This window comes from Mobula hypostoma, chromosome 18 (genome assembly GCF_963921235.1).
Source record: "Mobula hypostoma chromosome 18, sMobHyp1.1, whole genome shotgun sequence".
Taxonomy (NCBI): Eukaryota; Metazoa; Chordata; class Chondrichthyes; order Myliobatiformes; family Myliobatidae; genus Mobula; species Mobula hypostoma.
Window position 1 is genome coordinate 52853334 of NC_086114.1, and position 22315 is coordinate 52875648.

General features: G+C 40.8%; 1 protein-coding gene across 3 annotated transcripts in view; it reads left to right on the top strand.

Moving 5' to 3' along the window:
- The first annotated feature begins 5157 nt into the window (after nucleotides 1-5157).
- The window catches only part of znf592 (zinc finger protein 592), a 221210-nt gene continuing 204052 nt past the window's right edge, over nucleotides 5158-22315 (top strand). For 2 of the 3 annotated variants that reach the window (XM_063070873.1, XM_063070876.1), the window contains exon 1: nucleotides 5158-5256. The gene's annotated coding sequence lies outside the window, so the exon portion shown is untranslated. Of the gene's footprint in view, nucleotides 5257-15113; nucleotides 15797-22315 lie in introns of those variants that run through there. The other variant, XM_063070875.1, reaches the window with a different exon arrangement.

The following is a 22315-nucleotide window of genomic DNA, read 5'->3' on the forward strand; positions in this document are numbered from 1 at the left end:
TACGAGGGAGTTTGCTTTAAAAACTAGCATTAAATAGATGAAGGTGGGGCAACTATAGGTTTATTTGGAATATAACATACAAGACATTTTCAAAACTATAGCCCATGGAGTAACAGAAACAATGGCAGGATGGATGCACCTAAGTGATTAAGGGATAGAAAACAGGAAACTGTGGTGATGGGATTTTCAGACTACATGCTATACTGTGGAAATCCCCTTGGTTTAGTGCAGATGTAGTAATCATACATTAATTACTCAAATTTGAAAATGCAGACTACAATTTTCAAACTTACAATGTTACAAATGACAAACATGAAAGTGAACTAAAGATTGAAAAAGTATAAATGGTACAGGTAACTTTTTTCCAGTGCCTTGAGATGCCTGCAGCATGTTGTCCAGCTTTTATGAAAGGTATACAAGGCAGAGACCACTGCTACCCAATAGGCCATGTACTTTCTGCCAAGTCTGAGGCCTCAGTCTTCAAATACTCTTGTCCTGAATTAACAAAGATGGTGCATTGAAGACAGGGAGAATTTCATTATCAATATCTGCCTTTGCTAAGATATGAAAGGTGGTACATCTTTTTCAGTCAATTTGTAAACCCTTATTATTGAGGGTAGTCTTATGCAATGAGGGAGATTGGCTGAGGAGCTTGGTCTAGCAGATGTTGAGCTTGAGGCTCATCCTATCCACACATCAGTAAATATATCAATGATGTCTTGGAGATGGACCTTAACCATGAACAAACATAAGCAGCATCTACATACTGCAGTTCAGTTGAGACTTTGGTAATGCTTGTTCTGGAGTATTGTTACTATACATCGAACCATTTCCAATTACTTCTTATGACTGAGAAAATTGTTGGGCTGTGATACTATAGTTTTACAACTGACCTTTCTCAGTGAAGCCTAATGTTAACAATGCTGTGCTATTGCTCCAACAATTTTCTCAATTCTTGGCACTAAAGTGTTGCAATATGCCTTCTACCAACTTCCCATCGGACTGGATCATGGAGCAAATGAGCCCATTCTATGGACATTAAGCATGCTTTGTGTGATTCTGAGAGTTCTACTGCCTATAAAAGGCCTCTGCAATATACACCAAGTTTAATAAAAGGCTAAGAAAACCGATGTCCTTTCCCAGGATAACTCCAGCATTCTGAAGAGAGGATGCTGTCCAAGTTGCATGCCATCTTGGACAATGTCTCCCATCCACTACGTAATGTAATGGTTGGGCACAGGAGTACATTCAGCCAGAGACTCATTCCACCGAGATGCAACACAGAGTGTCATAGGAGGTCATTCCTACCTGTGGCCATCAAACTTTACAACTCCTCCCTTGGAGGGTCAGACACCCTGAGCCAATAGGCTGGTCCTGGACTTATTTCCTGGCATAATTTACATATTACTATTTAACTATTTATGGTTTTATTACTGTTTAGTTATTTATGGTGCAACTGTAACAAAAACCAATCTCCCCTGGGATCAATAAAGTATGACTATGACTATGACTATGTCTGTGAGATGGCTTTTTAGAACAGCTTGCTGTTGAGCCCACCAGGGGATCGGCTGTACTGGATTGGGTATTGTGTAATGAACCGGAGGTGATTGGAGAGATTGAGGTGAAGGAACCCTTAGGAGGCAGTGATCATAACATGATTGAGTTCACTGTGAAATTAGAAAAAGAGAAGCCGAAATCTGATGTGTCGGTGTTTCAGTGGAGTAAAGGAAACTACAGTGGCATGGAAGAGGAACTGGCCGAAGTTGACTGGAAAGAGACACTGGCGGGAAAGACGGCAGAGCAGCAGTGGCTGGAGTTTATGCGAGAAATGAGGAATGTGCAAGACAGGTATATTCCAAAAAAGAAGAAATTTTCGAGTGGAAAAAGGATGCAACCGTGGTTGACAAGAGAAGTCAAAGCCAAAGTTAAAGCTAAGGAGAGGGCATACAAGGAAGCAAAAATTAGTGGGAAGACAGAGGATTGGGAAGTCTTTAAAACCTTACAAAAGGAAACCAATAAGGTCATTGAGAGAAAAGATTAACTATGAAAGGAAACTAGCAAATAATATCAAAGAGGATACTAAAAAGCTTTTTCAAGTATATAAAGATTAAAAGACAGGTGAGAGTAGATATAGGACCGATAGAAAATGATACTGGAGAAATTGTAATGGGAGATGAGGAGATGGCAGAGGAACTGAACGAGTATTTTGCATCAGTCTTCACTGAGGAAGACAGCAGGATACCGGACACTCAAGGGTGGCAGGGAAGAGAAGCGTGCGCAGTCACAATTACGACAGAGAAAGTACTCAGGAAGCTGAATAGGCTAAAGGTCGATAAATCTCCTGGACCAGATGGAATGCACCCTCGTGTTCTGAAGGAAGTAGCTGTGGAGATTGCGGAGGCATTAGCGATGATCTTTCAAAAGTCGATAGATTCTGGCATGGTTCCGGAAGACTGGAAGATTGCAAATGTCACTCCGCTATTTAAGAAGGGGGCAAGGAAGCAAAAAGGAAATTATAGACCTGTTAGTTTGACGTTGGTGGTTGGGAAGTTGTTGGAGTCGATTGTCAAGGATGAGGTTACAGAGTACCTGGAGGCATATGACAAGATAGGCAGAACTCAGCATGGATTCCTTAAAGGAAAATCCTGCCTGACAAACCTATTACAATTTTTTGAGGAAATTAACAGTAGGCTAGACAAGGTAGATGCAGTGGATGTTGTATATTTGGATTTTCAGAAGGCCTTTGACAAGGTGCCACACGTGAGGCTGCTTAACAAGATAAGAGCCCATGGAATTACAGGAAAGTTACATACGTGGATAGAGCGTTGGCTGATTGGCAGGAAACAGAGAGTGGGAATAAAGGGATCCTATTCTGGTTGGCTGCTGGTTACCAGTGGTGTTCCACAGGGATCAGTGTTGGGGCCGCTTCTTTTTACATTGTACATCAATGATTTGGATTATGGAATAGATGGCTTTGTGGCTAAGTTTGCTGACGATACAAAGATAGGTGGAGGGGCCGGTAGTGCTGAGGAAACGGAGAGTCTGCAGAGAGACTTGGATAGGTTGGAAGAATGGGCAGAGAAGTGGCAGATGAAGTACAATGTTGGAAAGTGTATGGTTATGCACTTTGGCAGAAAAAATAAACGGGCAGACTATTATTTAAATGGGGAAAGAATTCAAAGTTCTGAGATGCAACGGGACTTGGGAGTCCTCGTACAGGATTTCCTTAAAGTTAACCTCCAGGTTGAGTCGGTAGTGAAGAAGGCGAATGCAATGTTGGCATTCATTTCTAGAGGAATAGAGTATAGGAGCAGGGATGTGATGTTGAGGCTCTATAAGGCGCTGGTGACACCTCACTTGGAGTACTGTGGGCAGTTTTGGTCTCCTTATTTAAGAAGGGATGTGCTGACGTTGGACAGGGTACAGAGAAGATTCACTAGAATGATTCCGGGAATGAGAGGGTTAACATATGAGGAACATTTGTCCGCTCTTGGACTGTATTCCTTGGAGTTTAGAAGAATGAGGGGAGACCTCATAGAAACATTTCGAATGTTAAAAGGCATGGACAGAGTGGATGTGGCAAAGTTGTTTCCCATGATGGGGGAGTCTAGTACGAGAGGGCATGACTTAAGGATTGAAGGGCACCCATTCAGAACAGAAATCCAAAGAATTTTTTTTAGTCAGAGAGTGGTGAATCTATGGAATTTGTTGCCACTGGCAGCAGTGGAGGCCAAGTCATTGGGTGTATTTAAGGCAGAGATTGATAGGTATCTGAGTAGCCAGAGCATCAAAGGTTATGGTGAGAAGGCGGGGCAGTGGGACTAAATAGGATAAAATGGATCAGCTCATGATAAAATGGCGGAGCAGACTCGATGGGCTGAATGGCCTACTTCTGCTCCTTTGTCTTATGGTCTTATGACATTGAGGTTCTAGTTATATTCAATTGACTACATTTGGGTGACTATACTATTCAGATGCTGGTCACCAGACTAAAAGCAGACAAGAGATTCAAAGATATGCTCAAAGCATGAGGAGCACAAGAAGCCCTACATGACCATCAGTAAGTAAACATCACCTTGCAAACTATACACCTGCACTTCAGCAACTTCTTGTACTATCTCTGGAAAGAGCTCCAGTTCCTACATTACCTCATTAACCATCTCAGAGCCCACAAAATAGAGTGTAAATAGGAGACTCCCTAAACTGGTAGCGATGGTATACTGCATATAGTAATTTAAGAGTACTTAGGCTCATGGACATGTAGACTCATTGGAAATGATACTCGATGTAAAAAGTGTTAAGAATGAAGACAGACAACAGATGCAAGGGAGATACACAGGTGCTTTAAAGCAACAGTACACCAAAAAGTCACGACATGTTGGGTGAAGTATAGATAAGTGGATGATGCACAGGTGACCCCGGTTGTATGGAAGGTTGCATTCCTAGAAAAGGCCGGTTGCACGATTTTCCACTACGCGATACTGCGCTATCTGCCCACGCGTCAAGAAATGGAGAGTTGAAGATGTTCTTTTCACGTAAGTTTCGGAGGAGAGGATTTTTATTTCGTGTTCCAGTTTTTTTTGGTAATGATTTGTAAACTGTATAACAGCGAATTTCCGTAACATGGGTGTCGCTTTACTTAAACTCAATGTCCTGATTTTTAAGAGTATAGTGTGACAACATAGACATGGTGGACCGAAAGGCCTGTTTCTGTGTCATATCAACTGATGGCATCACCATCCAGCAACGTACAACTTTCCGCCATTAGCGCGATGATAACAGGTTTGCATCCGATAACAACTCCCCAAAGCGCCTTGGGGTTTTTTTAACCACATTGTTAATGAAGGGGAAAAAAAACCGCCGCCTCACACCACCAGCAGTCACGGCTCAGTGACAGAGTACAATATATGACGGTTAAAAACATCTAAGCGCAATTTATTAGACGATCCATAAATATATACCCGCAAATTTCTTTCTACCGACGGAAGAACCTCGCTAGCTATTACGCGCAGGGCCGCCAGGCGCGCTCTCCCTTTCGCCCCGCGCCTGCGTGGCCTCCGGCCTTCTGACGTCAAACCGCCGCTCAGCCGCGCGAGCACGGTCTCGGGGCGGGTAACCGCCGCCCTGGTGGCCAGAGCGCGCGCGTGTGCGTGCGTGCGCGGCCGGCCGTTCGGCGCTGGAACGCAGCTTGGAATGCTGGTTCGGATGGAGCCACGTGACCCACTGCTGCCACGGTCGGGAAACGGGATGTAAATGGTAACTTGTAAACGAGTGTGTTTTGTGGTCGCGTGCGTGATTTGGTGAGGAAGACAGTAAGTGTGAGTTGGTGTGTCAGTGGTGTTAGGAGGCCCCGAGTCAGATTGATGAGGCTGCGGCTACACAACGGCAAACAATGGGCCTTGCTCTCGGCTCGGGTCACAACCCCGATGTGTGTGTATGTGTGTCTAAGTCTGTCTGTCTCTCTTCTTAGGCCTCTTGCTTAAATCTTGTTTTTCTGTGGAAGATCGGGGATATCTTTCTGTGGTGAGCAAGTTTCAGAGTGCCTGTCTGTCAGTTTCATGGCTGCCTCTTTTACTTTACCTTGTTGACTCCATGATTGATTTCTTAAGCTTCCAGAGTATTTGCTTTAGTTTTTTAAAAAATATATTTTCATATTGCCTGCCTTAATCAGACAAGGGAAGAAGTTTAATTCTGTCATAGTGCATAGATATATGTATTGTGTATATGTATTGGTAAAACCCGAGAATTCTAATTTGTCACATTTTTCTATGTAAGGATGGAATTTGTTACACTTAATGGTTTTCACTTAAGAGTTTGATAGTTTATTTTATTATTTTATCCTATTGTTTACACTAATGATTCTATTTTTCACTGGATATAAAAAGATATAAGAAAAGCCTATGCCATTAGTACAGTTTAATTGACAGGAATTTGAACTGCTATTTTCAAAATACAGCCATCGCAGTGTACTAGCAAAATATTTTTGCATGGGGTGCTTGAAAGTTTGTACATGCATGGCATTCTGTAAGGAAATAATATAACTCTGAACACCAGTAACGTTCTGTTAGATTTACATTTTCAAATTAAGAGAGAAAATCATCACACATTGGCTGACGGGAGTTAAATACAAAGCCTTATCACCCATATAAAGCAAACTTGAGGCCCTCTGTTGGTTGGGGCCGATCACAGATGTTGCGTCTCAGTTGAGACATAAGCCAGGGCAGTCTAATGTGATGAGCAAGCTGTTGCCCATGTAGCAGGCTCCCCCTCACCACACAGCTGATGAATCCAAAGGAATGACAGAGACTGATACACTTTACCACCAGCCGCGTCACAGGAGTTGTTAGTTAGCATTGAGCTCAATGTAGGACCGTATTAGGAACTCCAGCTCCACATTTTTCCTCAGGGTTTACTCTTAAAACCTTCCCCATGAGTGGGTGTAGCTCCAATTTTACGAGAGGTTTAAAACCAGTTTTCCTACTCCTGGAAAAGCTGCCAACCCATGGCTAATGAGCCTAGCTGCCCAAAGTGACTGATTTTAAGGAGCCAGTAATCCACCTTTGTACCTTCTCCGGTCAGTAGAAATGGTTCCACCGGGCTTAGTAGCTAAATCACACGAGCTGCAGTTGGTTGTCAGAGGCTATTTGAGACGCACGCCATTGGGAGCACTTAAAAGGTAGTGGGAGCTTATTCCCACTACCACTGTCGGCTATATCAACCTTAAGGAACCATAAAGCAAAAGGCTGCAGATAATGAAATGAAAAATGGGAATTCTCAATAATTCTGTCAGATTTTGTGGAAAGAGGGATTCTTGGTCAGAACTGACAATGTATGTCTATTTGCAGTCCTTGCTGAGAACATTTTAAAGTTTGGTTGATATTCAAACATCTAATGTGGATTCATAGTAGAACTGAGAACTAGAGTGTATACAGTTTATTTAACCAAGAATCTTTGTTCCTATCTCTTTTTTTTAAATCACAGTGGCTATTGTCCTAGTGGCTGAAGAACTATGGTTAACTTGGTTCCAATTTTGCAAATATTAACTTTAGCTGTGCTTTGTTCTAATTGTAATCATGCCATGTAAAGTCCTATCTACCCATTATTTCTCTATTTTTGACTAGTTAATTCAAGAACATTAGGAGATTAAGCACAGGCAATAAAAATAATTTTCGCTTTTGCTTCCATGTTTTAGTGTTAATTAGTCATGCCCAGACAGTTGAGCTGTGATTTAGTCATAGTAAAACAAAATCTTTTTTAGTACCTGATATCCACTTGGCACTTTCAGGAACTATTGATCAGGTCTGTTTTTTTATCCTCACACTTTCTTCCTATTTTGCGCCCCTGCCCCCCCCCCCCCCGTACTAGTTTGCCTCATTGTTCACATCCTTGTACTACAGCACTGAGAGGATTGAGAGCTATAATCCAAGTTGGATGTTAGGATTCTTTCTGCAGTTCAGCAAGAAAGAATATGCACCTCATGTCTTCAAACTGCTAGTACATGCCAGTCATTGAATTGCTTTGTCCTCAGTTAATTAGCTATGCATACAAGGCACATAAACATAGCTGCAATTCCAGTGCTATACTGACAAGAGTGCAACATTTCAGTTGAAACGTGAGGTGATAAAAGGCATTTTTGAGATCTTCTTTCAAGTAAATGTAAACAAGCCCATGGTTCTATTTAAGAAACGTGAGGGGTATTTTCTTGGTGTTCCCTGAAACATTAAATTGGACATTCCAATTCCAGTCGTGGAACCCTACTGTGAGCAAATTGTCTGTTGTATTTCCTTAGAATACAGCAGTGACCCTTCAGATCACTCCAATAGTTTTGAAAAAGCTTGAAGACAACTTGAAGTTTTTTTGGAATTGGTTTATTATTGTCATCTGTACTAAGATACAGTGAAAAGCTTGCCTTACATACTATTTGTAGAGTTCAGATTATATTGAGGTTAAAAAAGGGTAGGGAAAGAGTAGTGCAGTAGTGAAGCGGTTAGCATAACACTGTTACAGCACCAGCCGTAAGATCAGGGTTCAATTTCTGCCACTGTGAGGAGATTGTACATTCTCCCCATGACTGTGAATTTCGTCCACGTGCTCTGGTTTCCTCCCACATTCCAAAGCTGTACACCTAGGGTTAGTAAGTTGTGGGCATGCTATTTTGGTGCCGAAATTGTGGCAACACATGCAGGATGCTCAGTACAATCCTCACTGATTTGATTTGTATTTCTATTTATTTTATTTTTGCATCCAAGGGAGTAAAAATCTTTATGTTCCATCTCCATTGCAATGTACAAGCAATAATGAGGGGAAATGTAGGAGGATAGTGCCCAAACACGAAAACTGTATACATGCAACACACAACAAAATGCTGGAGGAACTCAGCAAGCCAGGCAGCATTGATGGCAAAAAGTACATTCAATGTTTTTCCATAGATGCTGCCTGGCCTGCTGAGTTCCTCCAGCATGTGTGTGTTGCTCTGATTTCCAGCATCTGCAGATTTTCTCTTGTTTGTAATTGTATACATATATGTACAGTCAGATATACAATCAGATTCATGTGTATTGATAAATCTGATGGCCTAGTGAAAGAAGCAAATTATGCACATTGCTGTATGTTTTGATCGTGTGATAAATAAAGTTGATCTCTTTAAGAACAGTAACAATGCAGGATAAAGTAACAGCTACAGAGAAAGTGCAGTGCAGGTAAATAATAAGTACAAAATCAGAATGAGGTAGATTGTGAGGTCAAGAGACCATCTTATTGTACTAGGGAACAATAGTCTTATAACAGCAGAGTAAAATTTGTCCTTGAGACTACTGGTACGTGTTCTCAGGCATTTGTAGGCTCTGCCTGATGGAAGAGGGGAGCAGAGAGAATGTCTGAGGTGAACAGTCTCTGATTGTGCAGGTTGTTTTACTGAGGCAGCGAACTGTGATGTGCTGAGCTGTGTTCACACCTCTCTGTAGTTCCTTGCGATCACATGCAGAGCAGTTATCATACCAAGCTGTTACGCATTCAAATATAAAATAGGTGAGGGTTGACAAGGGCATGCCAGATTTCATTAGCCTCTGAGGAAGTGTAGGCATTGGCGAACTTTCTTGTCTGTAATGTCTATGTAATTGATGTGATCAAGTTTTTTCTACGAAGGATGGTGTTGCAATTATTTTTCAAGTAATCAGCAATTTGAATAGTCGATCATATAATGTGTTTTGACATTGTTGATTGAAGGGGAGATTGTGGCAAGGATCACAGGAAAATCGTGTTCTCATAAATCCACAGTTAACGTTTTGTCATTGTAGGGAAGTCAACCAAAACGCAAAACTTTGAATTTGTGTTATAACCAAGCAGTGCTGACACCAATAACAAGTTGCATACCTTTCGATTTAGTCACTGAATATCAAAAAAATCGGTAGTCATTTATTCAGTGAGAAGTTTGCAGTTAACATCAAATCTTCTTCCTAGCAGCATACAGGAAGTCTGTGGGTTGAAAGTTTAATTTTTAACTGTTTACTTAGTGTTTATATAGAAGTGGTTCCAAAAAGGCATTATCCACACAGTAACAAAAGTGTGAGAATATGAAATGCAATTTGTTACCACATAAATGTGATACTCTTATGGCACCAAGATATACATGGTAAATTAATGAAAGGCTAGCAGTATGATATTTTTGGCATAATTAAATAGGATATAATTTAGAAGGTGGTGGTGATTCATTCTGAAGTGATTTTTGTTTGTTAAAAGTCTCTGCCATCCTCTCCCAAGTGGCTTCACTGGTTAATGCAGTAAATAAATGAATTGTACAGACCAGGAAAGTTCTAAGTTTCACCTTTGTGGATTGACTGAAATAATCGTCTCTCTGCTCTGCTCCTTTGTCAGGGAAATTGGCCAGGCTTCATAGATGGGCATAGATGAGAAAATTATTGGCCCTACTGTTGAATTATCTACTAACAATTACTATAACTTATTCTTAAAGAATACTTTGGTTAGGGACAGGATGGTACCTATGGGACTAACAGAGCAAATAATCAATACATTTAGTAGAAGAAAGGGGAAAAAATTCCTCTTCTGCATTTGTCACTGTTCTGTAATCCTATTTTGTAATTCTCAACTCACTGGTACAAACATCCCTTATTTAACTTCGATCATTTATTTGCTTAGCCTGTAGGAGTTTGAAGTATTCACTTGTGGATTTTTCCAACAGAAGGAATTTTAATGATGTACAGTTTTCCTAGTGATTGCTGGATAGTGATCAAGGCTGGAAATCTTCAGAAATCAAGTCCATCGGCTTAATTCAGCATATGTAAGGAAATCTTTATTTATTTAGAGATACAGGGCGGAATAGGCCCTTCTAGCCATTCAAAGTACACCACTCAGAAACCCCTGTCAACCCTGATTTAACTCTAACCCAATCACACGACAATTTATAATGACCAATTAACCCAGTACATCTTTGGACTGTGGGAGGAAACCGGAACACCCTGGGGAAACCCACACATTCCACGGAGAGGACATACAGAGAGAAACTCCTTACAGAGGACACCAGCTTTGAGCCGTAATAGTGTTGCGCTAACCACCACGCTACCGTGGCCCAAGATTTTGCTCCAAAATTATTGTAGTGAACCCATACATGAGGGAATAATGGAAAATTAAGCATTCACTTTGAAGGAGCCATGTGATTAATGTGAGGCAAAAATGTAAGATTTGTGTTAAATTAAAAATATTTTAAATTGCAGTAGCAGTAAAACTTGCATTAAATAGCAATTATAGCAGAAACAGCTCCTGAAAAATTGGATCATAAGTGAAATCCATATTGTCATTTGTGAATGCTAGACATGTGTGGGGGAAAAATGCATTGCTATGGAATTGGATTTTTTGTAGAAATTATTCCAGCCTTTTAATCTCAAGATGCTAGCTTGTTCTTCTGAGTCAATTAATCTTCAACATGCAGAAAAGTAAACTTGTCAAACCCAAATGATCAGACTGCTACTGTTCTTATGACCTGCCTTCAACAGCCAATATAAAGTTCAGAATAAATTTATTTTCAAAATACATATCTGTCGCCATAAACAACCCTGAGATTCATTTTCTTGTGGGCATGTACAGCAAATGCAAGAAACAATGGAAACAGTGAAAAACCCCACCCAGCAGGGCACACAAACAACCAATATGCAAAGTCAACAAACTGCAAATACAAAAAGAAAGGGAAAAAGGATATAATAATAAATAAGCAATACACGTCAAGAACATTAGATGTAAAGTCCTTGAAAGTGAGTGCATAGGTTGTGGGAATGGCTCAATGATGAGGTTTGTAAAGTTGAGTAAAGTTATCCCCTCTGGCTCAAGAGACTGATGGTTGAGCAATAGTAACTGTTCCTGAACCTGGTGGTGTGGGTCCTGAGGCTGCTGTACCTACTTGATGACAGCAGCGAGAAGAGAGCATGGCTTAGATGGTGGATGCTGCTTTCCTGTGACAGTGCTCATTGGTGGGTAGGGTTTATCCATGATGGACTGGGCTGTATCCACTTTTTTTTTTGTAGGCTTTCCTGTTCAAGGGCATTGGTCTTTCCGTACCAGGCCGCAATATAACCAGTCAATATATGCTCCACTGCACATCTATAGAAGTTGGTCAAAGTTTTAGATGACATGTAAAATCTTCACAAACTTCTAAGAAAGTAGAGGCACAGCCATGCTTTCTTTATAATGGCACCTGCATGCTGGACCCAGGATAAATTCCCTGTGAAATGATAGCACCAAGGAATTTGCAGTTGCTGACCCTCTCCACCTCTGATCCCCCTATGAGGACTGGCTTATAGACCTCTGGTTTCCTCCTCTGGAAGTCAATAATCAGCTCCTTAGTCTTGTTGACATTGAGTGAGATGTTATTGTTGTTGTGGCACTACTCAGCCAAATGTCCAATCTTTCACCCATATGTTGATTAGTCATTATCTTTGATTCGGCCAATGGCAGTGTTTTTATCAGTTGTGCTTAACCTCACAGTCCTTAACCTCACAGTCCTAAGTATAAAGTGAGTAGAGCAGGGGGCTAAGCACACAACTTTCTTGTGCATCTGTACCGATGGTGAATGTGGGGAAAATGTTGTTGCCAATTCAAATTGATTGGGTTTTGCAAGTGAGGAAATCAAGGATACGGTTGCACAAGAGGTATTGAGGCCTAAGTCTTGGAGATTATTGATTTGTTTGGAGATGACAGTATTGAATGCTGAGTAGTAGTCAATGAAGAGCATCCTGATGTATGCAGCATCACTGTCCAGACATTTCAGGGTTGAATGAAGAGCCAATGAAATGGCATCTGCTCTTGACCTGTTGTGATGGTAAGCAAATTGGAGTGGATCCAAGTCACTCCTCGGGCAGAGTTGACCTCATCCATTACTAACCTCTCAAAACTCTTCATCACAGTGGAGTAGGTTCTATTGGATCGTAGTTATACTCAGTCAGGTACACCCTTTGGGCAAACTGTTTTTCCTGGGTTCACTGTCCTAAAGGATGCTCTCACATCAGCCTTGGAGAATAAAATCACAAGGTCGTCAGGGTGTGGGAGGTTGTGAAGGTGCCTCTAAGTTTTGTCCTTCAGAGCAAGCATAAAAGGCATTGAGGTAATTTGGTCACGTATATTGCTTAGTTTTACTTTGTAGGAGGTGATAGCATTCGAGCCCTGCCATGGCAGTCAAACATCCTTCTATGATTCCAGTTTGATCCAGAATTGTCACTTTGCATGTGAGATGGCTTTCAAAAGGTTGAACTTGAATATCTTGTATTTTACTTGTATGGCAGACCTGAATGCTACTCAGCAGTTTGTGGATCTCTTGGTTCATCCAAGGCTTCTTGTTGGGGAAGATTCTAAATGATTTTCTGGGGACACACTCATCCAGGAGTGACTTTATAAAGTCTGTGACAACCGTGGCATATTCGTTCAGATTCTCTTGAGTCCTGAACACGGTCTGATCCACTAACTTGAAGCAATCCCATAGCCCTTCCTGTGCCTCCCGGGACCACCATTTTGTTGTCCTTTCCTCTGGAGACTTGCTCTTTAGCCTCTGCCTGTACACAAGTAGGAGGCGGAGGAGGACAGTCCGATGATCAGGTTTCGCAAAATGTAGTCTAGGAATGGAACAGTAAGTATTCAAAGGTTCAAAAGTACAAGTTAATGTCAGAGAGATGAATAAAATATACATCCTGAAATGCTTTTTCTTCACAACCATCCACAAAAGCAGAGGAGTTCCCAAAGAGTGAATGACAGTCAAATGTTAGAACCCCAAAGACCCTCCCCCCCCTTAGCTCTCCCCTCCCGTGCATAAGTGGCAGCAAGCAACAATCCCCTGTCCCCCCAGCGGCAAAAGAAAAGCATCGGCACCTGCCACAGATCACTCAAGTGTGAACAAAGCAACAGTAAAGACACAGACTTGCAGTTACCCCCAAAATTTGGCGTTTCACCTGATATTGGACATACCACGGGTTCTCTCTCTCCCTAATGAGGGAGAAAGAGGTGTCTCCGTTTTCGCAGGGAGACATAACAAATTACTCGCTGGTTTACAGTATTAAAAGTCTGTTACATCGCTTTTTTTTCCTTTTTTCACGCTCTGTACCCAAAAATCTGGATACACAACCACAGATATTCTGACTCCAAACGACACACAGGTCTCCTGTCCTCGATCCACCCACCTCCAGAGCCCTGAAATCCTGGGCTTCCAAATCCAAGCCAGACTCTCAGGCCGAGCCTTTGGCGTGCCGAGCAACAGCGGCAGGTTATGAAACTCTGAGACCAGGTCCCATTCCCACAAAGAAGAACAGACAGCATTTAATCATTAAATATTCCAGGTCGGGAGAACAAGAGTGCAATCAAGTACCACAAAGAGTTTATCACATTTTACCCTCTTGGGCAAAATTGGGCTGAATCAGCAGTCCCGCCCATCCAGTGGATCGAAATGCCCTGGAGTCTGACCGTGAATCTGGCTTGACTGAGTTGAGCCACGTCTCCATGAAAAGGAGAGCGCAGCAATTCCTCATTCCCTTCGAGATAGCTATCTTGCTCTAAGGTCCTCAGCCTTGTTCTCCAGAGACTATATATTTGCTAACAAGATGCTGGGTAGAAGTAGTTATGCTAGTAATAAGAAGAGAGCATGCCCTGAGTGATGGGAGTCCTTAAAGATGGATTCTGCTTTATGAAGATGTTCTCGATGATAGGGAGCTAGTGCCAGTGATAGAACTGGCTTATCTTGTGCAATGGAGCCTCTGTATCAGGCTGTGATTCAACCAGCCAGAATCCTCTCCACAGTACCTTTTATAAGTCTTTGGGACATACCAAATCTCAAACTTCAAATGAAATAAAGCCATTGGCATGCCATCTTTGTAATTGCATCAATATGTTGGACCAAGGATAGATGTTCAGAGATGCTGACTCCCAGGAACTTGGGTCTGCTCACCCTTTCCACTGCTGATCCCTCAATGAGGACCTGTGTATGTTGGATACTGTTGGGCATAAGGAGAGAAGAGAAAGTGTAAAGGGAATGTGCAGAGTAAGTATTTTTACAGAGTGGTAGGTGCCTGGAATGCACTAGCAGGGTTGTTAATGGAAGCAGATATGCTAGTGGCATTCAAGAGGCTTTTAGGTAGGCACATTAATGAGCAGGGATTTGAGAGATATGGATCATGTGCAGGCAGATGGGATTAGTTTATTTTGGCAGCATACTCAGCACAGACGTCATGGGCCAGTGGACTTATTCGTATACTGTTTTATGTTTTATATACTGAAGTTTTAATTAATGAGCACAGTTGGGAGAAAAAATGTAGTTGTAGCCAAATTGATGTTCACTTTCAGTTCCATCAATGAATAGTGAATTATTTTCTCCTATTTTTGATGAATATGAATTATGCATCCTTTGCTACTTAAATTAAAATCTATGCTAAAAGTTTAAAGATTATTCTATGTTCATAAATTAATGTTGAACATGAAGAAAGTTGAGATTTTTGTGAAAGAAAATAAGTTTAGAATTTTTTTTGCCCACAGGAAAGACATTACTGGGCCACACTGTGACCATCTTCTGCTATCAAAATATATGCTTGATTCCTAATGGGGCACACTTACTGTAGCTGCAAAGTTTGTACACACAGGTGTATTTAGAAGCAGGACATTGAGGGCATCTATTATAGGAGGATACACATTGAATTAGTGTTTCTTTGAGTGCCCTATCTGAGGCATCAGGATTACAGGTGTCCCCAGCTTTTCGAATGTTCGCTTTACGAAACCTCACTGTTACGAAAGACCTACATTAGTTACCTGTTTTTGCTAACAGAAGGTGTTTTCACTGTTACGAAAAAAGGCAGCGCGTGGGAAAAGCAGCGCGCGGAAAAAAAAAATCAGCACGTGCCCCGAGCAGCCGCTCTCCCCCGGATTTGGAACGACAATCTCACCGGCGTTGTTTAAACACGTGCCTGTGAGCAACCGTTTGCAAGATGAGTTCTAAGGTATCGGAAAAGCCTAAAAGAGCTCGTAAGGGTGTTACACTTAGCGTAAAACTAGACATAATTAAGTGTTTTGATAATGGTGAACAAAGTAAGGACAAAGTGAGTTTGGCTTGTGGAAGTTGAAGAAGATGATGTTGAGGAGCTTTTGGCATCCCATGACCTAGAACTGATAGATGAAGAGCTGATGCAACTGGAAGAGGAAAGGATAACAATCAAAACTGAATGCAGTAGCGAAAGTGAAGTTGTCCAGGAACTGACCGTGAAGCAACTACGTGAGGTTTTCGCTGCAATGATTAAGTACGACTTTATTGTGAAAGGTACGTTGGTTTAGGGCATATCTGCAGGATGGTTTGAGTGCTTACAAAGAACTGTATGATAGAAAAATGCGCAAGGCTAAGCAGTCAAGCAAGCCTTCTACATCAGCCACAGCAGACGATGAACCTCGACCTTTGACATCGAGGCGGGCAGTCATGGGAGAAGATGAGTTACCTGCCCTAATGGAAACAGACGACGATAAGATGACACCCTAGTGTCCCACCACCCCAACCCCCGGGCCGCGGACAGATACATTGCCGCGGAGAACGCAGCGATAGCCAGGAGGCACACAGCACATCTTTAAGAAAAAAGCCGAAATAAACAAGCTAATTAATTAGGTGCCACCCGGCACGTAAATGTCGGCCCAGATCAGAGGCGACGCAATCGGCAATCGCCTCTGATCTGGGCCGACTATTACGTGCCGGGCGGCACCTAATTAATTAGCTTGTTTGTTTTAGCTTTTTTCTTAAAGATGTGCTGTGTGCCTCCCGGCTGCTGCTGTACCCCTGCATACTTCACGGATCGGTATCGGTTCGCTGCCCGGAGGGTGGGGGCCACTGCACCACCCCAACCTGCGACGACTCAGCCTAACACACCATCATCAGTGTGCTCGGTGTCTTCCCGATTCCCATAAGTGATACTATACTGTACATACATTATTTCTACTTTATATTGGCTGTGTATTTTTACGTGTTATTTGGTATGATTTGGCAGTTTCATAATTTAAAGGTTACTGGAGAGAGTGTTTTTGCCAACAGCGCTTGCGTGAGATTTTCTGCCGAGAGCGCTTGTGCCATATTTTTGCCGACGGCGCTTGCGTGAGATTTTCGCTACGGGAACAGTGCGACAATGATTGTAGAAAAGTATTTCTACTTTATATAGGCTGTGTATTTATCATATCATTCCTGCTTTTACTATGTGTTACTGTTATTTTAGGTTTTATGTGTTATTTGGCATGATTTGGCAGGTTATTTTTGGGTCTGCGAACACTCACAAATTTTTCCCATATAAATAAATGGTAATTGCTTCTTCGCTTTACGACATTCCGGCTTACGAACCGTTTCATAGGAATGCTCTACCTTCGGATGGCAGGGGAAACCCAGTTATTGGTTTGGTGTATAGGCATTGTCCTCGAGCACTACTTCAGGTGGAAGGCAGTCTGAATTTTGCATCGAGCATATTTAGAAATGAAAAGCCATCTTCAGAGTTCACTAAAATGTGAGATAAACTAGGGAAATCGTTTTATATTGATTGTAGTGAGTCACTGTGAAGTTTGAGAGTTTGAAAACTGAAATTTCTGTTACTGATCCACGTGTATCTGAAAGAAAAGAGGAATGGTTTTCTATTAAATGCTTGAGTAATATTAAACATTGATTTAACTAGTAATATTAAGACCTAACTAGTTTGGGAGTTATTTGAAGTTTGGCCTACCATATGGAATGCCCAGGTTCAAAGTACATTTATTATCAAATTAGGTATATAATATACAACTTTGAGATTCGTTGTCTTGCAGGCAGCGAGAAAAAAAGGAAATACAATAGAACCCATTTTTAAAAAAAACACAATAAAAACTGTCAGGCACCCAATGTGCAAAAAGAAAGAATAAATGGTGCAAATGTTTTTTAAAAAAGTAAACCAATAACACACAGAACATGAACTGCAGTGTCTGTGAAGGTGAGTCCACAGTCACGGAGCCACTCCAGCACTGAGCTGAGTGCTGATGGTTTCAGGCCACAGCTGCAGAGTCCATTCAGTGCTGAGAAGAGTAAAGCCTCACGGAGTTGTGAGCTGAACACCGGTTCATCCCTCACCCTCAGCCTTGATGGCTTGATCTTTTTAATCTGGTTCGGCTCTTAAATCAGCTAAACATTGCTTCGTTTTTTGCCCTGGGGCCCAGGACCCGCCACTTTAATCCAGATAAAGTCCTTTCCAGCAGTGGCTCCTGTGGTCTTATCTTCATTCCCGAGGGTCCACTTTGATGAATCCCTCATGATAATGGAAAACCACCAGGTCATACAGACAGTTCAAAAGTAGAACTCCCAAAGGTGCAGTGATCATAGTCCAGAAAAAGAGTAATTAATAGAATAGTTAGTAGTTACTCCCACATCTCAAAAAGATGTGTAGGTTGGTGGGTTAATAGGCCACTATAAATTTGTTCTAATACATATATTGGGGGAATGGGGGGGGGCAGTGGATAAGAATGCGGGGACATAAAATAGATTAATTTCAAGTTGATGTAAATCGGTAGTTGATGGGCAGCAAGGACTCAGAGGGTGGAGGGGTTATTTCCATGCTGTATGCCTCTATAAATATATAATACTGTGCAAAATTCTTAGGCTTATAAAGCTAGGGTGCCTAAGACATTTGTATTTATCAAGGTGGAGAGGAGAACGAGTTGTAAAGGATGTTGGGAATCGTGAGGTTGGGTGTGGTTCGAGTGGCAGACATGGAGTGCTGGGGAGGGAGGTGGAGCGGAGCTGACACACCCAGCCCTGAGACATTTGGTTTATTGATCATTACAGAATGTCTCTCTGGTGCTTCCCTCCCTCTTCCCCTTTTTCCACCCATGATTCCTTTCTCCCTGCCCCCTTCCCACTCTGTCTATGATAGAAACCCATATCAAATCAGGTTTATCGTCACTCACATATGTTATGATTTTTTTCCCTTTGCAACAGCAGTACGGTGCAATACTTAAAATTATTACAGTAATGACAAAAGCTAAGACACACTTTCTATAGATATGTGCTTAAGACTTTTCTACAGTATTTTAGATTGATGCAAATTATTCAGATAAGTCTGCATCTCTTTCTGGCTCTTGTGCTGCACAGGAGGATCTTCAATACTGAATAATTCACATATAATTTCTGCTGATCCTTGTGCCTTTGGGCTAGAGTAATCTTGTACTTCATAATTTAATGTCAGCATGAAGCTGAAATGGTTTCATTTTGTCACCAACCATGGATATTAGCCAGTTTGAAGCTCACTAATTGGCTGTCTTTCTCAACCTACAACTTTAATTTGCACCTTTTCTTGGAATGTGAACAGAATTTCAAGTCCAAAGGGTTGAAATCATAATACCATTGAATCCTGAAGCAAATGCATTCAGAATTTATTTTCTTTAATCCCAGGTTGAAATAATTTTGGACTAGTGAGGAAGTATGTAAAGGATGGAAGGCATTTACATTGGTGGTTGAGCCTTCGAACTGCTAGATTCCATCTTCATGTAGATTTTGGAGATCTGATATCATATTGTTTTACTAAACGTTCATCATTTGTTTTTGACTCTACCAATTCATTGTGCAGCAATTATAAGCTAATTATTCTGCAAAAAAAATTAAATATAATACTGAAGATGTATTTGTTCACTCAATGCCAATTTGTTAAAAATTATAATGATTGGAGAAGGAATTGGGTATTTGTTTACCAAAACCCAAATTTGGAGGTAATGGTATAGACTCTAGTGTTCTCACGAGTGTGATAGGCATTGCTGTTGTTTACTAGGAGCTTTGTGAGCTCAAAAACACTTGGAGATTCTCTCTGAATCTGAATCAGGTTTATCACTGACATATGTTGTGAAATTTGTTTTTGCAGCAGCAGTACAGTACAGGGTATAGAAATTACTACAAGGTACAAAAATAATAGTGTAACAAGGTAATGTTGATGGACTGCTCAGAAATGTAATGGCAGAGGGAAAGAATGTGGTCTTATAATGCTGAATGTAGGTCATCCTCCCTGATAACAATATCATGAAGAAGGGATTTCCCGAATGGTGAGGATCACTAATGGTAATGCCGCCTATTTAAGGCACTGACTCTTGCCATTAAGGACATCTTCAAGGAGAGTTGTTCCTGTGATGGAAGTAGCTGAAACCACAACCTTTTGCAGCCTCTTGTAATCCTGTGCATTGGAGGTTTCATACCAGGTTGTGATGAAACAAATCAGAATGCTCTCCACTGTACATCTGTAGAAATTTGCAAAAGTCTGTAGTGAGAAACCAAATCTGTTCAAAATCCTAATGAAGTAAAGCTGCTGGTGTGCCTTCTTTGTGATTGAACCAGTGCTTTAAGCCCAGGCTAGATTGTCAGAGTTGTTGACTTGAAGCTGCTTGCTCTTTCCACCATAGACCCTTAAATGAGGACAGGTATGTGTACTCCCAACTTCCCCTTTCTGCAGCCCACAGTCAATTCCTTGGCCATGCTGGCTTTGAGAGCAAGGTTGTTGAGATGCCATTCAGATAGCTGGTCTGTCTATTCTGTCACTTCCATGTGCTCAATGGCTATCCCAAATTATATTGATTTCGTGCAGACAACTTGCACTGCTCAGAACTGAAAAAGAAATTTAAGATTGAAACTGCAGGACTGACTAAGAAGAGTTGTCATTGTTTGGGCAGTTTGGCAATATCCTCTAAAAGGCTGTAAATATATCTTTAGGCATTAGGAGAACCACTCCTGTTGTATTGCAGGAGTGCAAAGACAACTGGCTGAGGAGGCAAGCTAACAATCTGCAAAAGGCATAGATTCTTTGAGGCAGTTTCCATGTCAACTACATCTGCAGTTACTGCACTTGTCAAAATTTCTGTTTGTGGAGAGGCATGATATTTGCTGTTTATCAATGGAATGATTCAATGCTTGCTGGATAAAAATACATAGCCCATAAAGGAGCTGCACCAATGAAGTACTGAATGACAGCTTCAAGGAAGGAGAAATAATGGGACTAGTTTTAAGAGTTACTGAATTATATTGTGTTTGATTTTGTTTTCATTAATTAAAGCATTACTTTGGAGCCTCTAGTTACCTGATTGAATTTTAAATAACTTTTCAACAAGTAGATCCCATGTTGTATTCCTGCCTCCAGAACTACTTGTATGTAGGAACAGAAATGCAAAGTTGGTCTTTATCTGCTTAACAAGGTCACATATTTTGTTTCGTCCCTTACGGCAAGTTTTCCAAGACTACTGAGTTGAGAGCACCAGCAGAGTCAAATTACCGTGTCTTTGTTTCAGTCATATCTCCCTACAGCTTCATTCTGTTGTGTTACTTTTTATACAAAAAAAGCATGCTTACATCTGTGACACATGATGAATATTCCTTCTTTTTCAGATTATGATTTTTTTTGGCATTTTGTGTTTTCAACTATTTGCAGATTTATTAAAATTATTAGACGTCACTGGGAAGTTGCTTATTTAGAAGAATGTAGGTTATAGTTTACTTAAATGCTCTAGTACAACAGGACACTATAAAAATTTATTATCTCTTTATAACCTATGCTCATTCAACATTCCTAACAGTCAGGAGGAACTAAAGTTTTAGAAATGCTTGTAAAAGAAATGAGTGATTAATTAGACTTTTGGGGTCATAAACTGTGTCTGACTCCTGTCACGACTGAGGAATTAATGTCACATAATGCTGGCCAGTAATCCAGGATTGCTGATTATTTCTGCCCTATGTCAAGAGAAAGTACTCCCTGAGCAGCACACAAAAAATGCCAGAGAAATTCAGCAAGTTTATGGAAGGGAATATGTAGTTGATTCAGGAAGAGATCCTTCAGGAAGTATTGGTTGAATTAGTAGGTTCCCTAGTTCATGTGTTGTCTTTTAAATTATTTTTAAAAATCCAATTATCTTTCCAAGTAGAAATACAAGCATGAGTGATAAAGGATTAGTGGCTATCATTGGATCATCATACCTGTCCCCAACATTTTTGATGAAATTTTTGTTAGACCAAAATGTAAATGTAAGATGGTAGGAGAAAGAATTAAAAAAAAGAGATCATGTACTAATTTTAAAAAAATGTAAAGAGGCTTGGAAAATATTGTAATTTTGCTGGGTTTATAATACAGTAATCTGATTATGCCCTTTGATATTAGGAACAATATGTCCGAAATATAACTAAGATTACAGTGTTGATAAGAATAATATCTTGATATATGAAATTAAGCTTTAAAATTTTATTTGGTAATCGAGATGGGGTTCACCATTCTATTGAGTAATTACCTTTTGTCTGTTTATAATCCTATTCCAGGTCTCTGTAAGCAGTCTTAATGATTATCCAGTACCTCCCAAAATTTGTTGATTGCAGTTTCATTTTGTTTCTTGGACTGGACACCCAAATATGTTGCAGAATGAGGGGTAGTAACATTAGCAAGTCTTGTTCTGTTACTGGATTGTAAAACTCTGTATTAATGTGAACTTTGTCTCTTCTGTGTATGATTTACTTGGTGAATCTTTATTTATGACTGAGTGTTCTCTTAATTATTCAACATTTCTTGGAAGCTCTCATTATAACTTGTGATACACTGCAAAGAGTTTTGAAGTTGCTTTTATTAGAAACCTGTTGTAGGTAATCTGATCAGAGAATTTAGAAACTTTCTTGATGTGTATTTATTATGTTACACAGTTTATTAGGTGCAACTAATGCAAGTTTCCAAAATGTGTAGTGTTTAAATTTTTAAAACACTACTCAATTTGGATAAACAACACACATCAAAGTTGCTGGTGAACGCAGCAGGCCAGGCAGCATCTC